General features: G+C 38.1%; 1 long non-coding RNA gene across 1 annotated transcript in view; it reads left to right on the top strand.

Annotated features, from left to right (window-relative positions):
* LOC119888865 overlaps window positions 1-15,634 on the top strand; it is a 47,228-nt gene extending 31,594 nt beyond the window's left edge. The window contains exons 3-6 of the long non-coding RNA XR_005441962.1: window positions 11,585-11,698; window positions 14,253-14,323; window positions 14,537-14,601; window positions 14,870-15,634. This is a non-coding gene — a long non-coding RNA (uncharacterized LOC119888865). The remainder of the gene's footprint in view (window positions 1-11,584; window positions 11,699-14,252; window positions 14,324-14,536; window positions 14,602-14,869) is intronic.
* The last annotated feature ends 280 nt before the right edge of the window (window positions 15,635-15,914 follow it).

The raw sequence follows: 15,914 nt of genomic DNA, 5'->3' as shown, positions 1-15,914 counted from the left end.
ACAAACATTTAAGCTGCTGTTTACATGGGTGATGCCATACAGAGTCTTTACTTTTTGAAAAAAAGTTTCCATATTCACTATTATTAGATTTTTACATAATATGAATCAAGAATTGTTGTGTTTTTTGTGCAAAAGGTGTGGTAGCTTCTCTAAGTGTGGCTGTTCCTCAGATTTCCTCCATTTTATTTCACAAATGGATCACAAATCGGCTTCAAAGTGAAGTATGAAATCCTTCGAACTATTGATCTCACTTTAAATGTTGACGAAAATTAATTTCAAATATACTGTGCACTAAAGATCTCAGCCTGAAGCCATTTTCCACTGAAGAGATACATTTATGCAATATTTAGAGCAACACTCCTGGGCAATTGGAATTGGGATGATATTCTCAAGATACTGGGAAGTATCTAGTTTTGGCATTGTCAGAAGAAACATTCCTCTGCCTTCACTGTGCTTGCAGATGCACAGCTATGCAGAAAGCCAAAAACACATCCAAAAAATGGCTGGAGGATGGAGGATAGCAGTTGTCATAGTCAACTGTGAAACTGTGAAAAGTGAAAAGTGTTGGACAAGATCAGAGTACTTTAATTGTCCCCATGGGGAAATATATTTCGGGCTCCACACTGCAGTTCCACAATAAATTAATAAATAAACATATATATATAATAACAACTGTAACAATAATAACAACAATAAGAACACACATGACTTACAACCGACTTAAAACCACCAATCATAAAATGACAAATCACACAACCAGCCGCATAAAAACATAAACCATAAAAACCAACATCAGTAAACATAAAACATAAGACACATCAGTCTCCACACCCACAACTATTTGAATGATAAATCGATAGTTAGACATGAGATTTAAATTAAAAAAATTAATAAATAAGTTAGTACATTAACAAGCAACACTATAAATGTCTTCCAGAAGATGATTAACACCACTTCTGATAGAGTATAACCCGGTTCTTAGCATTACACAGCTAGTATCACCGCTAGCTTGGTTAGCAGTAAACTGATCACATGAAATTCATGAAACAGCAAAAAAGATTACCCACAGAAGAAAGTGAAAGTAAAAACATAGAACTGTGATCAGTCAATAGTTTATTCAACTAAGAAAACTATTTTTTTTGTTGTTTTTTTTTGTTTTTTGAAAAGATGCAATTACTTATATCACTGTATGTAACTCATTTATAATAATAATAACTGCATTTTTGACTGCTCAAAATGAACAAATTTATTTTCAGGATAAAACAATATAACTGAGCAAGTATCTTAAATCATAAATGTCTTTTCACTTAAATTGAATTTGATACTAAGCTAAAATACCAAAGACTAACCATTCACAATCTCATATCATATGGGAGAAAAAGTGGATGGAAGGATGTGAAATGAACAGCAAAGTAGTCCTCTCCTCATCAAAGAGTCCATCCATGCTGCAGCTCCCTGGGGCGACTCAAGGAAAACCACATCAGGTCCCGTCTTGCTCTGGCAGCACCCCGCAGTGCCCTTCCACGGGACAGCAGCCCAGGATGGATTGAGTTGTCTCCTCACTACCTGGCGACTCCACTCACCTTGTCTTGTCTCCCCAGAGGCAATTGGTCGGTGTCTGTGAAATTAGGTAGTGATGCATCCGGTGTGCCTTCTGTTAGGATTCATGGTGCTGTGGTCGAACTCATCATGTAGGCCGAAACACTCAAAAATGTTTCACTGCTGGCCTCAGCAATGTGCTAATCAAGAAGAGGACTGTGTGATGCATGGGTGTATGTGATGCATCAGATCATCAAACATATTCTCACATACTTAAAATGCATTTCTTCATCCATTTTTGTACTAGCAGAGAAAAGCTGCATCCCCTTATGACACTGAGATTTTGAGGACACACTCCCATTCTGGTTTCCAAGATTTTTACCCTGATCTCATGACCTTTGCGGGCTCAATCTGGCCCCTATGTGGTATTTTATGTCCCACCCTGCCATAAAACTCTCAAATACAAGAATTCTCGACAGGGTTTTGTCTGGCGTAGTCAAAACCACATGCTCATGTGGGCTGACTTCCTCAACTTCCTTCCTTTAGTCAATTCCTTGACTTGTCTACATGCAAATGTGTCGCAAAGATGATGACAAAGATAAGATGGTGAATGGATGTACTGCCATGAAACCCACTCAGATTCTGCGAGCAGCTAAAAGTGTCTCATCATGCAACACTATGAGTAGGCGTGGGCCAATTCCGAAGTACGTCAATCGTTTTACAGTCGTACGCGGGGGGGGGAAAGAGGAGACTTTGTTCGAAGTCAAACTGTATTCCATCCAGCCCGAAGCCACATGAAAGCATCTGACTCAGATTTAAGAGAGATTCTCATTCAGTCGTCATAGCCATCCTGAAGAAGAAACAACAGAGCACTGACTCAACACAGAAGCTGAATCTTTTGTACTTCCTTCTCATTCTTCAGACCTTTATGTGTTACTTCTTTGCCCTTTCATGACTCATGAACAAACATGATTATTAACGTCAGCGGTGGCCAAAAGTTTTTGTTGCCGCTCTCACCCATCTGATGGGCAATGCTGCATTTCTGGTACATTCCTCTTTATTCTGTGTGACTCATACTTAAATAGTGTGAACCTACAAAGTTCAGCAAAGGAGTGCTAATGTCAGACAACACGTCACATAATCTTATGAGCATGTCAAACTTATATTTCAATAATAGGACATGGGCTAGGGGAAAATAAACAAAAATATTCATAATGATAAACCTGACAGAGAAAAAAGATTATGTAAAAGATGTTTTTTCTCATTTTGTTGTTTTTCTTTAAGGAAAGTTTTTGCCTCACTTTGTATTTAACCTCTGGAACATTTTTTACCGTCCGTGTTTATTGGCCAGAAATAGCCAGTGTACCAACTGTACAGACATTACCTGTTATGTACGCACCGACTGTGTGACTAACGTTTGCCTGTGTGAGTGTGATGTTTGGCAGGACAGATGATGGATCCTATTTGTGGTTTGGAGTTAAATGCCTCCTCAACTGTTCTTTGTGAGTTTTGATGAACCCTTGACTTTCCAGCTAGCGCAATCATCAGGTCAGTATTTTACTTCGACCGACAATTTGTCCGACACACACAGCCGCTAGGATGTCTGTGGACTTTTACTTTGTATTTCCAAAGCCAATTTCCCAAGGGCAGACAGCACTGCCACGTGTAGAAGTTTGAGGTGGATATTATTGCTGCTTCTAACTATCCATTCGCTCTTTCTCCTGTTTCAGACAAACAAGTCTCGCTCCTCACTGGAAGTGTGCATCGCTTCTTGCGAATGAGAGTATACGTGTATTTCCATGGAAAAACTTACCTGACACCAGGTTATTAGAACAAGGCCAAATGCTCAGTTTACAGAGTGTACAGGAGAGTGTGTCTTTACACACATCCATCTGCATGTGTGCATATGTGCGTCTGTGTGTGACTGTCGTCAGCACCATTAGGCCAGTGGACATCTGCTTGGCCCGTGTTTGCAATCCCAAGTAGCCTGAGCCTAACAGCTACATAATGAGGGTACAAAGCAGCTGGTCTCTGTGTTGATGTGTGAGTGTGTCTTAAAATGTGGACACAAAGCAGTCATTAGGTGTATGTGTGTGTGTTTATCAGATGGTCAGGACACAAAGCAGCCTTTATAGAGAGAATGAAATTGTCCCATTCCCCACTGAGTGGGCTGTGTCAGGACAAGGATCTGTGTGTGTGGGGGGGCGCGGGGGGACTTAAAACATAATGTCTGCACAAACCAGCCATTTGGATGCAGTGTGTCCCAGTCATGCAGGTGTGTATCTCCACTTACACGTCTTAGTGTAGGTGTTTGTGCATGCTTTTGTGTTTGTTTAAGTATCTGTATGTTCTTGCAGACATTTCTGCTCACATTTGTATGTGTGTGTGTCTTAGGACTCAGCGTCTCATTCACAAATAGTTTCCACCACTGCTCAATAGCAGTTGCTTGGATGCTGGTCGAGTTTGTGTGCCAGTGAACTCTCTCTCTCTCTCTCTCTCTCTCTCTCTCTCTCTCTCTCTCTCTCTCACTCTCTCTCTCTCTCTCACAGTCACACACACACACACACACACACACACACACACACAACCCAGACTGAAGGTCACTGTGTTTAATGCTAAAGAAGAAATCTCATAACTGCGAGTGGTAATAAAGTTTACGACAAGTGTGTGTATTTGTTCTGACTGTACAACTGTGTAAAATTTCATTTATGTATGTGTGCATGTTTAATATTCAAAGTCAGCTCTTTGCTCTGGGTCAGTGGGTGGTGAGTGTGTGTGAGTTTTGTCTCTTTTGTAACCCCCTGCAGTTCAGTACAGATGGACCAACTTTCTTTTGCAGCAGTTAATTAGCACACTTAATTTGTGAATTTTGCAATATCATATTGTTGAGGGTCATTGATCTTTTACCAGTTGTCAAAAATGCCCAATTTCATATTGTTTATAAAAAGTTGTTTCCTGATGCAAATGGACACTATCACTAATTAGATATGTGTTTATAACCCCATCTCCACTATATTTTTATTTTTTATTTTTTATAAAAAAGATAAGAGTGATAAAAAGATAAACATACATACATTCAATATTTTTCAATAAATAATACATATGAAATATTATTAAAATTCAGTCTATATAATCAACACTTACGGAAGGGGCTCAGAACTGCCTCCTCATCCTCCCCCTGTGGCCTGCTTTTCTGCCCTGCTTTTCTGCCCCTTGTACACACGCTTTGTCTTGTGTGTAAAAGTGTGTGTCTGTGTGTGTGTGTGTGTGTGTGTGTGTGTGTGTGACACGTGTAAAATAGGCCCTGAGTGACATAATTCTGAAGTGTGACCTATATATCTTAAGTTCACTGTGGTCAGAGTTAACAAGGACAAATAAATAAGGAATCAGCCCCTATTAATACCTAATGAACACAATGCAAAGCTGCCAGATGTCTTACAGCCACAGAGCTCAAACATCTAGAACTGACAATCAAATCAACAAAAGACTTTGGGTGACGCACTTGAAATGTGTCAGAAGAAAATCTGAAAAGTATTTTTTCTCAATTAAAATGAAGAAATCATGTTTCCATTTCATAAGGATCTGTTTCCTTTGATGGCCCTTAAAATGAATACAATCTTCTCCTTGAGCAAAGTTTCCAAACATCTGTGGTTTGTTAAATTTTACTCAAACCTAAATTACTAATATCTTGACAAAAAGAAAATCTTCACATTCAACACTTCTTTCTTTGCAAGTGGGTCATTCCAGCATCCCCTGGGTTCTATTGGAGGTATGTCACAATCTACCTTTAGTTCGGCCATATACACAGTTACATCACTCTGATTGGTTTAATTCATGTTACATACAAAATACTCCTATGATTAATTAAGAGACTAAATACAACCTCTTTGCGCCTTGGGCCTTACTTTGCACCCAGATTATGGATTTAACAGGCAAAACTGGACACGCCCGAAATGCACTTGCTCCATGCACTTTAGACAATGTGCTATAGATCGATTAAATAGGGCTCTTTGCATTTATTTTACAAAAATACTGTGAGACTGCATGGAAATTGATCCCTGGGAAAAATCTCTGTTAAGAAGATGATGAAGTATTTATCCTCCTTAACACCCTTTCCTATGTCATATGTCAAGACATCAAATATTTATTTGTGCAGTAAATACCTCAATTTGTAGACCTGCAATGCATCAGAATCTTCTCTATTCATTTAGTTTCTATGTCCTCATCTTCGCCAACCCCCTAACGTATGTCCTCAAGCTCCAGAAGGAGATGCCTTTCTGTATGTGAGATATCTAAGCTATCCCTTTACATGACATGTGAATTATTCAGGAGTCTGGTCACGTTTCCATGGGTCTGCACCTTGTCTCATGCCAGCATTAGCTTGGTGACCTATATCATGTTCTCAGCCTTTATGTTTACATCGACTGAGAAGAAATCTATCACTGTTGTTCACCTACCACCATCATATGTATCACAGAAACAAATTACTGAACATGTTTGATCAGTTGAAATATTTTGTAACATGTCAATAACTCCTACGTTCTTGTGTATCTGAGGCCTCTTAATAGCCTTTCATGATGATAATGGTTTTCAGTGGGGATAAGTGAGATGGACAGTCATCTTAAATCAGTCAGGAAAGTAATTTCCAAGATGACACCTATTTGTGCCGCACTAGAGCTTGAGTCCAGCATTCACACCAACTCAAACGAACCACATCATGAGGGTAAACACACCAGGGCTGGGTTCAACCGGACTAAACAGGGCTGGTCTTAACCCACCCTCAGTTCACAACTCAGTGAATGATTTCATCACTACTTTAAAGTAAGCAAGGAAATTGTTTTGCAATCTTTGAACATAAGATTTAATTTGAGTTCTGTTCCTGCATTCAGTGAAGATCTAAGGAAACACAAGCAATCGGAAACACAACGTTTGCACTTATTTGCTGTTTGACAATGACTTTGATGGTAACTGGCCACTCTTCAAAGTCTGTTTTATTAACGACTAACAACTTGTAGAAATATTGTCATACCCTTTTTTTCAACTGCTACTCCAGAAACCTCAAAAATCTGCCTGTTTCTCAACTGTTTGTTCAAAATTACAAATCAACTATTGAATATATATGAATGAGTGCATTCATAGCAGATGAAAACAACTTCTCTATCAAAAAGTGTACGTATATAACCTGCTGCTGGCTTAAGTGATTTATTTGGAAATTAGTTATATATAAATATTTAGAAGAAAGTTCTAACAAATGCAGCTAGGTGCTCCTTTCCATTTGGCTACAATTGTTCTGTCACACATTTAGGTCATTGTAAACATGCCAAGTACTGAACACAGATGTCCTAAAATGCAGATTTTTTTTCCCTACATGCAAATATCATGCTAAACTAAACAGCTTTGAGGCTGTGGAAACATGTAAACCAATGAGATCATTCATTCCATTTTAATACAATTAAACTGTATTATTAGAAAGACAAAGGGGGGTACCAACTCTGATTAACAGCACAAAATAATATTTTCAAAGACTTGATGGAAATGCTTACATATTTTCACATCTGAATTTGAGATATTTGTAAAGTTGTGTATCAGTGTTCAAAAATACAATCATGAACACTTCAAATCCCATGGTGATGAATTTCTCATACAACGTAAGAACAATTTAATTCCAGAAAATATTGCTTACCTCTGGTAACCTCTTAACATTCCTGTAAAATTCATGTAAAACGTCTATTCAAGGCATATCCAAAGTAAATTGAATGCAGTTCTTGAACCATTTGGAGTATATGCATGGTTTTAGGCTTCTCTGAAAGATAACCTCTGGAGTGTCTAACCCAAAAGTCAGAATGATTGTAAGTGCTACTGGAATTGATTAATATAAGTTTAAACACACCAAAACTAATATATTTTTCATTTCCGCTTGAAAATGTTTGCTAACAAATGCATGCAGCCAACTATAGCTGGGACTTATTAGCTGGAAAACACTGTTGGGTCACAGCATAAAGCCTTACCTATGCCATGTTTAAATTTCATACCAATACCATGAAAAATTACTATTTTAAACAGGTTCACACAAGTGAATGTCTTAGCGTATTATTTCTAAAACAGCACTGCCCTTTGGCGCGATGCTGCTGCATCGCTCCGTATTAGCTGGTAGCTCGACGCAGATGTGTTTTTTTGCTGGTAGATCATGAACTTCCTACTTAAAGCTGGATATCGTTATTTTCAGAATTTTATTGGCTACACAAAGTGCCAGTCATCGGCACAATTGCTTGCAATTGGCTCGGCCTACCCACGAAATAATAGGGGCTGGCCCTTCCTTACAGCGCGGGCTCTCGCTCGCTATTGAAGGTTGTGAAAGGGACATGTGAGCTCCTATTGGGTCAGATTTGGTGTCACTTGAAATGATATATGAAACATGCAGCAGCAGTCTCTGGGGATTTATTGATGGAATAATGTGTTTTGGACTAAATATTTTTACTGGATTGGATCATCTGGAACTTTAACAACGTAACAAGACCATTTTTGTTGGATTATAATCGATCGGTGGATTACTATGAGGCTTCATAGGGGAGTTGCGTCAATTTTGCTTGTACTGGTTGGTCTGAAAGAAGCGTTGATTGTTCCCGCTGTGGTGATTGTATCTTGAAATGGTTTGCACTGGTCGAATCACGAGGATTTTAGCTTTCAAATGGTGTATCATATATATTGCCAATGTTTTTTTATATGATTGCTCTGCTGTTGCTGCACCTTTCCTTCAGTCCCAGAAGGAACAGTTTGGAAATTCATGAAGTATTAATACAGGAGAGATGGAAGAAGAAGTTCATGCTTCTCAAATAGCATGAATGAGTTGCTACTTTCAGACAAGTCAAAGAATTGCATGAATTTAATTTGAGTATTTTTCACCAAAAGTAATATACAAAATACCCAGTTTTAGTTCTGTTCTGTTCTGTTCTGTGGTCCTTTTTAAAAGACTATCTGTGGTGCACTTTTAGCATCTCCTCACCCTCCTTTTCTGTTTTGGTCCATAAATTTTATCTACCCCTTCTCCTCCTCTCTTCACTGAAGCTTTTCCCTCTGAGGAAAAGGTGGCTTAAAGGTATATTCTGATCGATCTTATTGTTTGCTGCGTCAAGGCAGTACTTATCCTTAGTAAAATAAAGTTGTATTCTTTCTATACTGTATTTGACCAAAATAGCTTTGAGGCATACATTAATAAAGCTGGAGGGTTTGTAAACGTTTGGCTTTTTACATGTTCTGCTATGCTCCTCAGAATATATTCTACAGAAACTGAGCTGTCTAATATGAATGATATATCATATTTTGGAGCCTTATATATATATATGTCAGTAGAGACTAAATGGCAAACAATGCACCAATGCTCCAACCTGCTGCTAGCTTCATATTTACCGTACAGACCTAAGTCAATCCTCTCATCTAACTCTCCACAAGCATATTTCCCAAATTTGATTGAACTTTTCCTTTAAAAGATACACATTTGTTTGTTTGTTCCCGCTGTGGTGATTGTATCTTGAAATGGTTTGCACTGGTCAAATCATGAGGATTTTAGCTTTCAAATGGTGTATCATATGAGTATGAAGTTAACATAGGAGTTGTGTGCACATACTGAAAGCTGCCGCCAGGACCTGACGGCCTGCGGGCTTTCCTTTGGTATGTTAAGAGGTTCAGTGTGTAAGTTTTAGTGGCATCTAGTGGTTAGGGTTGTAAATTGCAACTAACAGCTCACTATGTTTTCACTTGCTATTTGGACGAAATAAGTACTTTATAATAAATGTATCTATTCCAATGGCAGTTGTAAATTCAGCAGTAAAAAACCTACCTTTGTACTTTTTTCCCATGAGGTTGCACATTATATCAATTTCATTTCTAAATCCAATAACATAAAGGCTGTGAAAACTGTCAGCATATGGCTCTGTCTCTGTCGGATCTTGTGCTGAATAATACACATGGTCCTCTATATGTATTCAATGTAGAGACGAAATGCGCTCTGTAGAGCAGTTTGTCAATTTAGGCTACTGTAGAAACATGGCGGCGCTACATGGCAACTTCCATGTGAATGGACCTGCAGTGTATGTAGATAGAAATGGCTCATTCTAAGGTAATAAAAACATAACGGTTCATAATGTAAAGTCTTTATACACCACTGCAAACATAGTTATATATATTATATTGCATTTATGTCAATAGATCCTCCCAAATACTACACACTGGACCTTTTAAGATAATAAAAGTCTTAGTTTACCTCTGATAAAAAGGTAATGTAATGTTTGTAAAACGTAAAATAACACGGTATGTTCAAGTGTTGTAAGAGACTGTCCCGAGGTTTTATTTTTATATACCTATAGATGCAAATGTTCTCAAGAATGATATGTGACCTTCTTATTAACTATAGTTAGGGAAGCTGACACAGCTGCTGTTTTGACATTTCCCTGTGGGACAAGCGCCTCCTGGTTATTACTCACTAATTCACAGAGAAAACATGAAATAATTTTACATGATTGAAATGACCTCAGCAAAATCACTTTCTAATCAGCAATACTAGTCATAGTTTTTTGGTGAATCTTGAGCCAAAGTGACATGGGGTTGTTATTGGAATGGAAAAAGACATGACAGTCAAAACAACAAAGATGGTGTTTGAACTGGCAACAAGTCTGTAGTGACTGATCATCAGTGATTGGAAACAGACAATAATAGACTGGACTGCAGTCATAAGGGAAATTGAAAATTCTCAGTGACCGTCTCTTTTATTTGAGCCACCATATCTTCGCTGTTATGATGAAACTGAAGGAAAAGTTGTCTTTTGTTTTTATATAGATATGTATGCATATTGAAGAGAAGAAGATGTTTTCCAAACATCTATCAGCTGAGGCATCATCCTAATCCTCAGGTTTATGCAGACACAAGACAAAGTAAATTTAATTATAAGAAACTGGAATAATGGACATCTTAGTGATAAAGGTACACAAGGACATTTGGAATAGGCTATTGGGTTGTATTTGGCATATTTCTTATTATGCTGCTTGAACCATGAAGGAGCCATGTTCTGTTTCTGCTGTTGTAATACCAACTGGGAACCAGTAGAGGTTAATAAAAGCCATCCATCACTGAATGCTTCTCATGTGACAACTGAACATGCACAACTGAACAGGGTAGATTAAAAAAAGACAAAAGGAGATCGAAAAGTTGTGGTTCTGTTGGAAAGAGGATATGTTTTAGATCATTCGAGAGAACATTAGTAGAAATTCAGCTCTGTAGCTTCATTAGCATACGTATCTAAGTGCTGTTTATTTAGATAAGAGCCTGGCAGTATAGTGTTCTGGTGTGTCTGTGTGTGTGTGTGTGTGTGTGTGTGTGTGTTTATCTCCTTGAATTCGCATTGTTAATCTTGTGACGCAAGTAATAAGCCATTTACATTTTTGGGTCATCTGGTCTGTCCCCTTTATTTATATCTGCCTGTATTTTTCCATGTAGATCTCTCCTATTCTCTCTCACACTATGTAAATCTTTTCCTCAGCTTAGTAAAGAACAGAAACCCATTTAAATAGTCCAGCAGTGTGGGAAATATACTTGTTTGCCTTCTTATCCACAGTCAAACAAGAAGATTCATATCAGTTTCTGCATCAAATAGAAACATTTTTTAGCCTAATAGCCTACCTCCTTTGAAAAACACCCCTTCCAGCAATCAAACTGTTTTACTTGTTTTACTCTGGAAATTTCTAACAGATTTTGTAATGGTTTGTGGAAAAACACGTTTTGTTTAATTTGGTTTTGATTCAAGACCAATAAAGTCAAAGGTTGGAATTAGTATGGACTGCCTGCAGTACTTATGTGCCAGACTATTTCTTGGCTCTCAACATCTACAGGCATTGTCAATTATGTGTTCTTTTATTAACCACTACACATCTTCAATTCTTCACACAAATACACTTTTCAACACAAATGTCTTGTCCATGTGTTTTGTTGAACAACATGGTTCATATTAGGATTGAAAAGGTTTCTAAGTCTGGGCTTTTTTTTAATTGCACAGGAAATAACACATGGAGAATGTCTCTCCAGCATCGGCTTACTGAAGCCATCCATCTGCCTTTGCAGCAACAGAGAGGATCAGGAGGCAGGAGGGACGGGGGAGAAGGAACACAAGGTAGACAAGAGAAAAAATGTTGTTTCTATGGATCTACATGCACAGACTAGAGCTTTAATATTTATACTGTTAAGTTGATTAAATCTTTTTGGGCTTACAAATGGCCATACTTCTAAATTAATATAACAAACTATCAAATCAAATTCCCCAAAATCCTTTTTACTTTCATCTGCCTTAGTGAAGTGTCAGTAGAAAATAAGGGAGACCTGCAAACCCTATAACAAGGTGTGCTTTTGCTTACTTTTGATGAATAAGATTAAATTGAACCGGCTTTATTGAATAAGCTATATATTCTATGTATATTTTCAAATGAAGCATTGAAGAATTTCACTATACTTTTAGACTTAGTTTGATCTTCTCAGCTGAGCCACCAGGACAGCAGAGACGTGTCAGACACTCCTCCAGACCCTGAACATCATTTTTTCTCAAAGCAAGCAAACAGCACCATACAATGCAAGCAGCATACAGTGAGGCAGCACTGTTTATTCAGGTACTGGTTCAGGAAACAATACTGTAACATTTGTTTTCTCTATTCATTAAGAGGCAGAAAGGATCATCTTTTCGTGTTTTACAACACTTCAGTAACAGGCAATTTTAGCTGCAGTTGTGTTTGCAGCTGGGTATAATTCAGACATCAGGGCGAGTCATGACAGTTATCGTTGGCTGTTCTTTCTCACAAGCACCAATTATATTTCCACCTTTGGCTGCAATCCGATAGCGTTCATATATCATTTCAGTGCATGCTGTGTGTGTTTACACTTTGGATGAACTTGTTTAACCTTCTCCAGATAAGACTTTAAAGATTTTTATCACATTATTATGAGGATGGTTGCTCTAAGATCCATTTTGAATGTTAGACTCAACCTAAAGGAGAACAAACATACATACCAATCGCCCTCTGTAAACCGCTGTATAATTTGTGGCTCTGGAGGAGCTTTGTCAAATCTTAGAAAAACAAGTCCTGGTGATGGCACAGTTATCTTAGTATGCTTAGAGACTACGAGTTCTTAATGTAAAGTGTACCTTTTAAATGAACCTTATAAGACTTAGATTAGATTAGATTAGATTAGATTAGATTAGATTAAACTTTTTGTCATTATGCAGAGTATTGGTAAAGAGCCGATGGAATGAGGTTAGCATCTAACCAGAAGTGCAGAAACAAAGTTTTTTATCCCGGTAAGTGCATTTATACTATATAGTATACGATATATCCTATTCAATGTAATTGAATATATTAAAAATGTATAGAAGAGAAGTAGACAGAGTTAGAGAATGGAGATTGCAAATGGAAGGTTGTATGTACAATATGAACAGGATCTATGCATTTGTAAGTCTGCAGTATAACTATGTATACACAGTAGGTTATATGTACAGTTGGGTATATGTACCGTAACATTATTAAACAATGTTCAGTCTGTGCAAAAATATGAATAGTGCAAATAACATTTATGGGCAGTGCATTATGAGTGCAAAGGGTCTATTTGATTGAAGGTGTGGAGTTCAGCAGGGTCACAGCCTCAGGGAAGAAGCTCTTCATGAGCCTGCTGGTGCGATAGCGAAGGCTCCTGTAATGCCTGCAGGATGGGAGGAGGTCAAAAGTTCATGGTTAGGGTGGGAGACATCCTTAGTGAAAAATGTGGGCATTTAACAGAGAGGCGGCGTCTTACAAGAGGCATTATCAACTGTGCTACATGGATCTATTAAGCTTTGGCCACAGCGTTGACACTTTTAGACATCGAAAAGCCTCAAAAGTTTGTGGCCAGCAAAAGGAAGGCAACATGAAATGTTGATTTTGAAAGGTAATTTTGAAGTAAATATGTTTTTAGCAGTACCGTTACACTGTCTCACCCATGGGTTCTGCGTCATTTCATGGCATATGTTGACCCAACGCATCATCTCAATGCGTCATAACTGACGCTTTCAGACAGCATGACAAAGCGTAAGGATTTTACTCTAAAGGTACCCCTCAGCGTCCGTATGAAACGCCCCCGTTTGCTACAGCAACACAAGGGAGGCTAACCCTACCTGTTAGCACATCGGCCGTGCACGCTTTGTCACTCTTTGTCAAATCGTCGGTATATGACGCCCTGAGATGGGAACAGGCTCGTTGACCACATTTCTCTCATGGTTATCAACTTTTGTCTGGGACAGCCCACAATTGCAGTGTTAATGGACTGCAGTCTCTAAACTCTTTCCCTGCTCAGTGTAGCTCCACAACATTGTTAGCATCGGTTTCCTAAGTTGCTGCAATGGAAAAACAGCTCCAGGTTGTGAGGGTGGATTATTTTATTTTATTTTTGAGCACCTGCTTAACTCTCTTGGCCATGACCACAACTAAGAATGAATGAATTCTGTAGACCATTTTAACATACTGTACTCGAAACCAGCTCCAGATAACATGATCAGGAACTATAGATTCAAGTTAATGACATATTACTGTTCATCTGCAGCTCAGCTCAAGATAAATCCTTCTTTGTTTCTCTGTATTTTTGGTAAAAGACTTTATCTATTTATTTGTCTCTTTTTTTGGAAGCTCTTCTGAAAATTTTACAAGTCCTGACAGAAACCTGGAACACATCTGAACAGATTCCAAGTCAGCTGCAAGCTAAGAGATGAAACCCTCTGGTGAGGTGAACTCTTCTGTATGTTCTTGTGTGTTTTTGTGCTGGCTTGTTACTTTACACCTTCTGACAGTGAGTCATGACTCATGAACATCAGCGAACATGACAAACACAAACTCATTATCTTGAAGAGTTGCACACAAATACAGTTCATTCAAACTGCAGGTCGTATAGAAAAATAATGACTTGTTTCTTGTCCTCCTTGTCTTGTCACTAGTGACCAGTACCTGGGGATGGTGTTTCCGTGAGGGGAAATCAGAGGTCTAACGTGTTAGTTTGTGGGTAGGTATTATTAAAGTCTAATAAATAGATGCCTGTAAGATTTACTGTGGATATTCATGATCCCCAGAGGATGGATCTCAATTTGACCTCCAAACCTGTTACCTGTGTGCCACCACAAAGGACACACTTCAGAATTGATGTTTTGTATTTTACTATTTAAAATGAAATTTTTAAAAAGTAATGTTTGCAAAGCGTTTTATTAACGCTTAATAAATGTCCTTATTTAGTCATGTTCCCCCTTTACTATTTTCTCTCCCTCTTTTCTTAGAATTTCCATGCTCCATCAGCTGTGTCCAACGTAACCTAGATGCAAGTGCAATGAGCAGTCAGTTTTTAGAATCGGCCTTAATATCGTGTAAAAAAATTACGTAACATCAACAGAAGCCAGGATCAATGTCATAAAATTCCTCAAAATAGGACACGTCCTGGGACTGAACATATGCTGCTTTCATGCTGAATTTATTGCAGTCAGAGCATGATGGTGTGGTTGGTTTTTTCCTGTTGACCTAACATCCCTGTCATGGACCTGTACACACATTAACACACTTACAGACATGCGAGTGTGTAAAGGTGTCTGAATTCTTGTATAACAGAATTTACCATTATCTTTTGTTCAACTTACTTTACATGAATACACCTTGTACACCAATGTAAGTGGTCTATTCTGTTGTCTCACCATGGCGAGCACTCATGAATCTCGAGACCCATGGACAATTATGTGCACTCACATACTTTTCTACAGATACAAATGTCAAAACAGATAGTCTGTGAGTCTCTCTGCTAACCACTAATGGCCTGTGTGTTTATGTGCTAACTGACATGTATATATGGGATTTCAAGTAGGGCCCCCTACATGCACGCAGATACTTGCTCTCTATCTTTCTGTACAAGTATTTCCAGTCTAGAGTCTGGATTAATGAAAAGTTATGAAAAGTTTCTCTTGTAGAAGCCATGCACATCTAAACAAGCCACAACTGATGTTATCATGTTTGATGTTTGTCTGGACTGTTCTTTTCATGTTCCAGCAGGTAATTTCACATCACTGCACAAGTTCAGCCAGTGTATAATATTCACCTTAGGACTGTATAATGAATGATAGTCTCTTTCAGTTTGGAGTTTACATGAGGATTATTCAATAAAATAATTTTATTTTGAAAGTACCTATGGTGTGAGAAGACTGTTGTATGTCATGCCTCACATAGTACTGATCTAGAATCAGTTTGGACTTTGAAATGTTTTATTATTTGAAAGTCTAGTCGTTTAGATGTATCCAGGCACAAAGTACATTAGTTATGGAGCAGTGTAAGGATGTG

The sequence above is a fragment of the Micropterus salmoides genome, unplaced genomic scaffold (assembly GCF_014851395.1).
Source record: "Micropterus salmoides isolate LMB-PRFRI ecotype aquatic unplaced genomic scaffold, ASM1485139v1 Ms_hic_scaffold_5, whole genome shotgun sequence".
Taxonomy (NCBI): domain Eukaryota; kingdom Metazoa; phylum Chordata; class Actinopteri; order Centrarchiformes; family Centrarchidae; genus Micropterus; species Micropterus salmoides.
The sequence above is the reverse complement of the archived record's forward strand: the minus strand, read 5'-3'. Positions and strand labels throughout refer to the sequence as shown.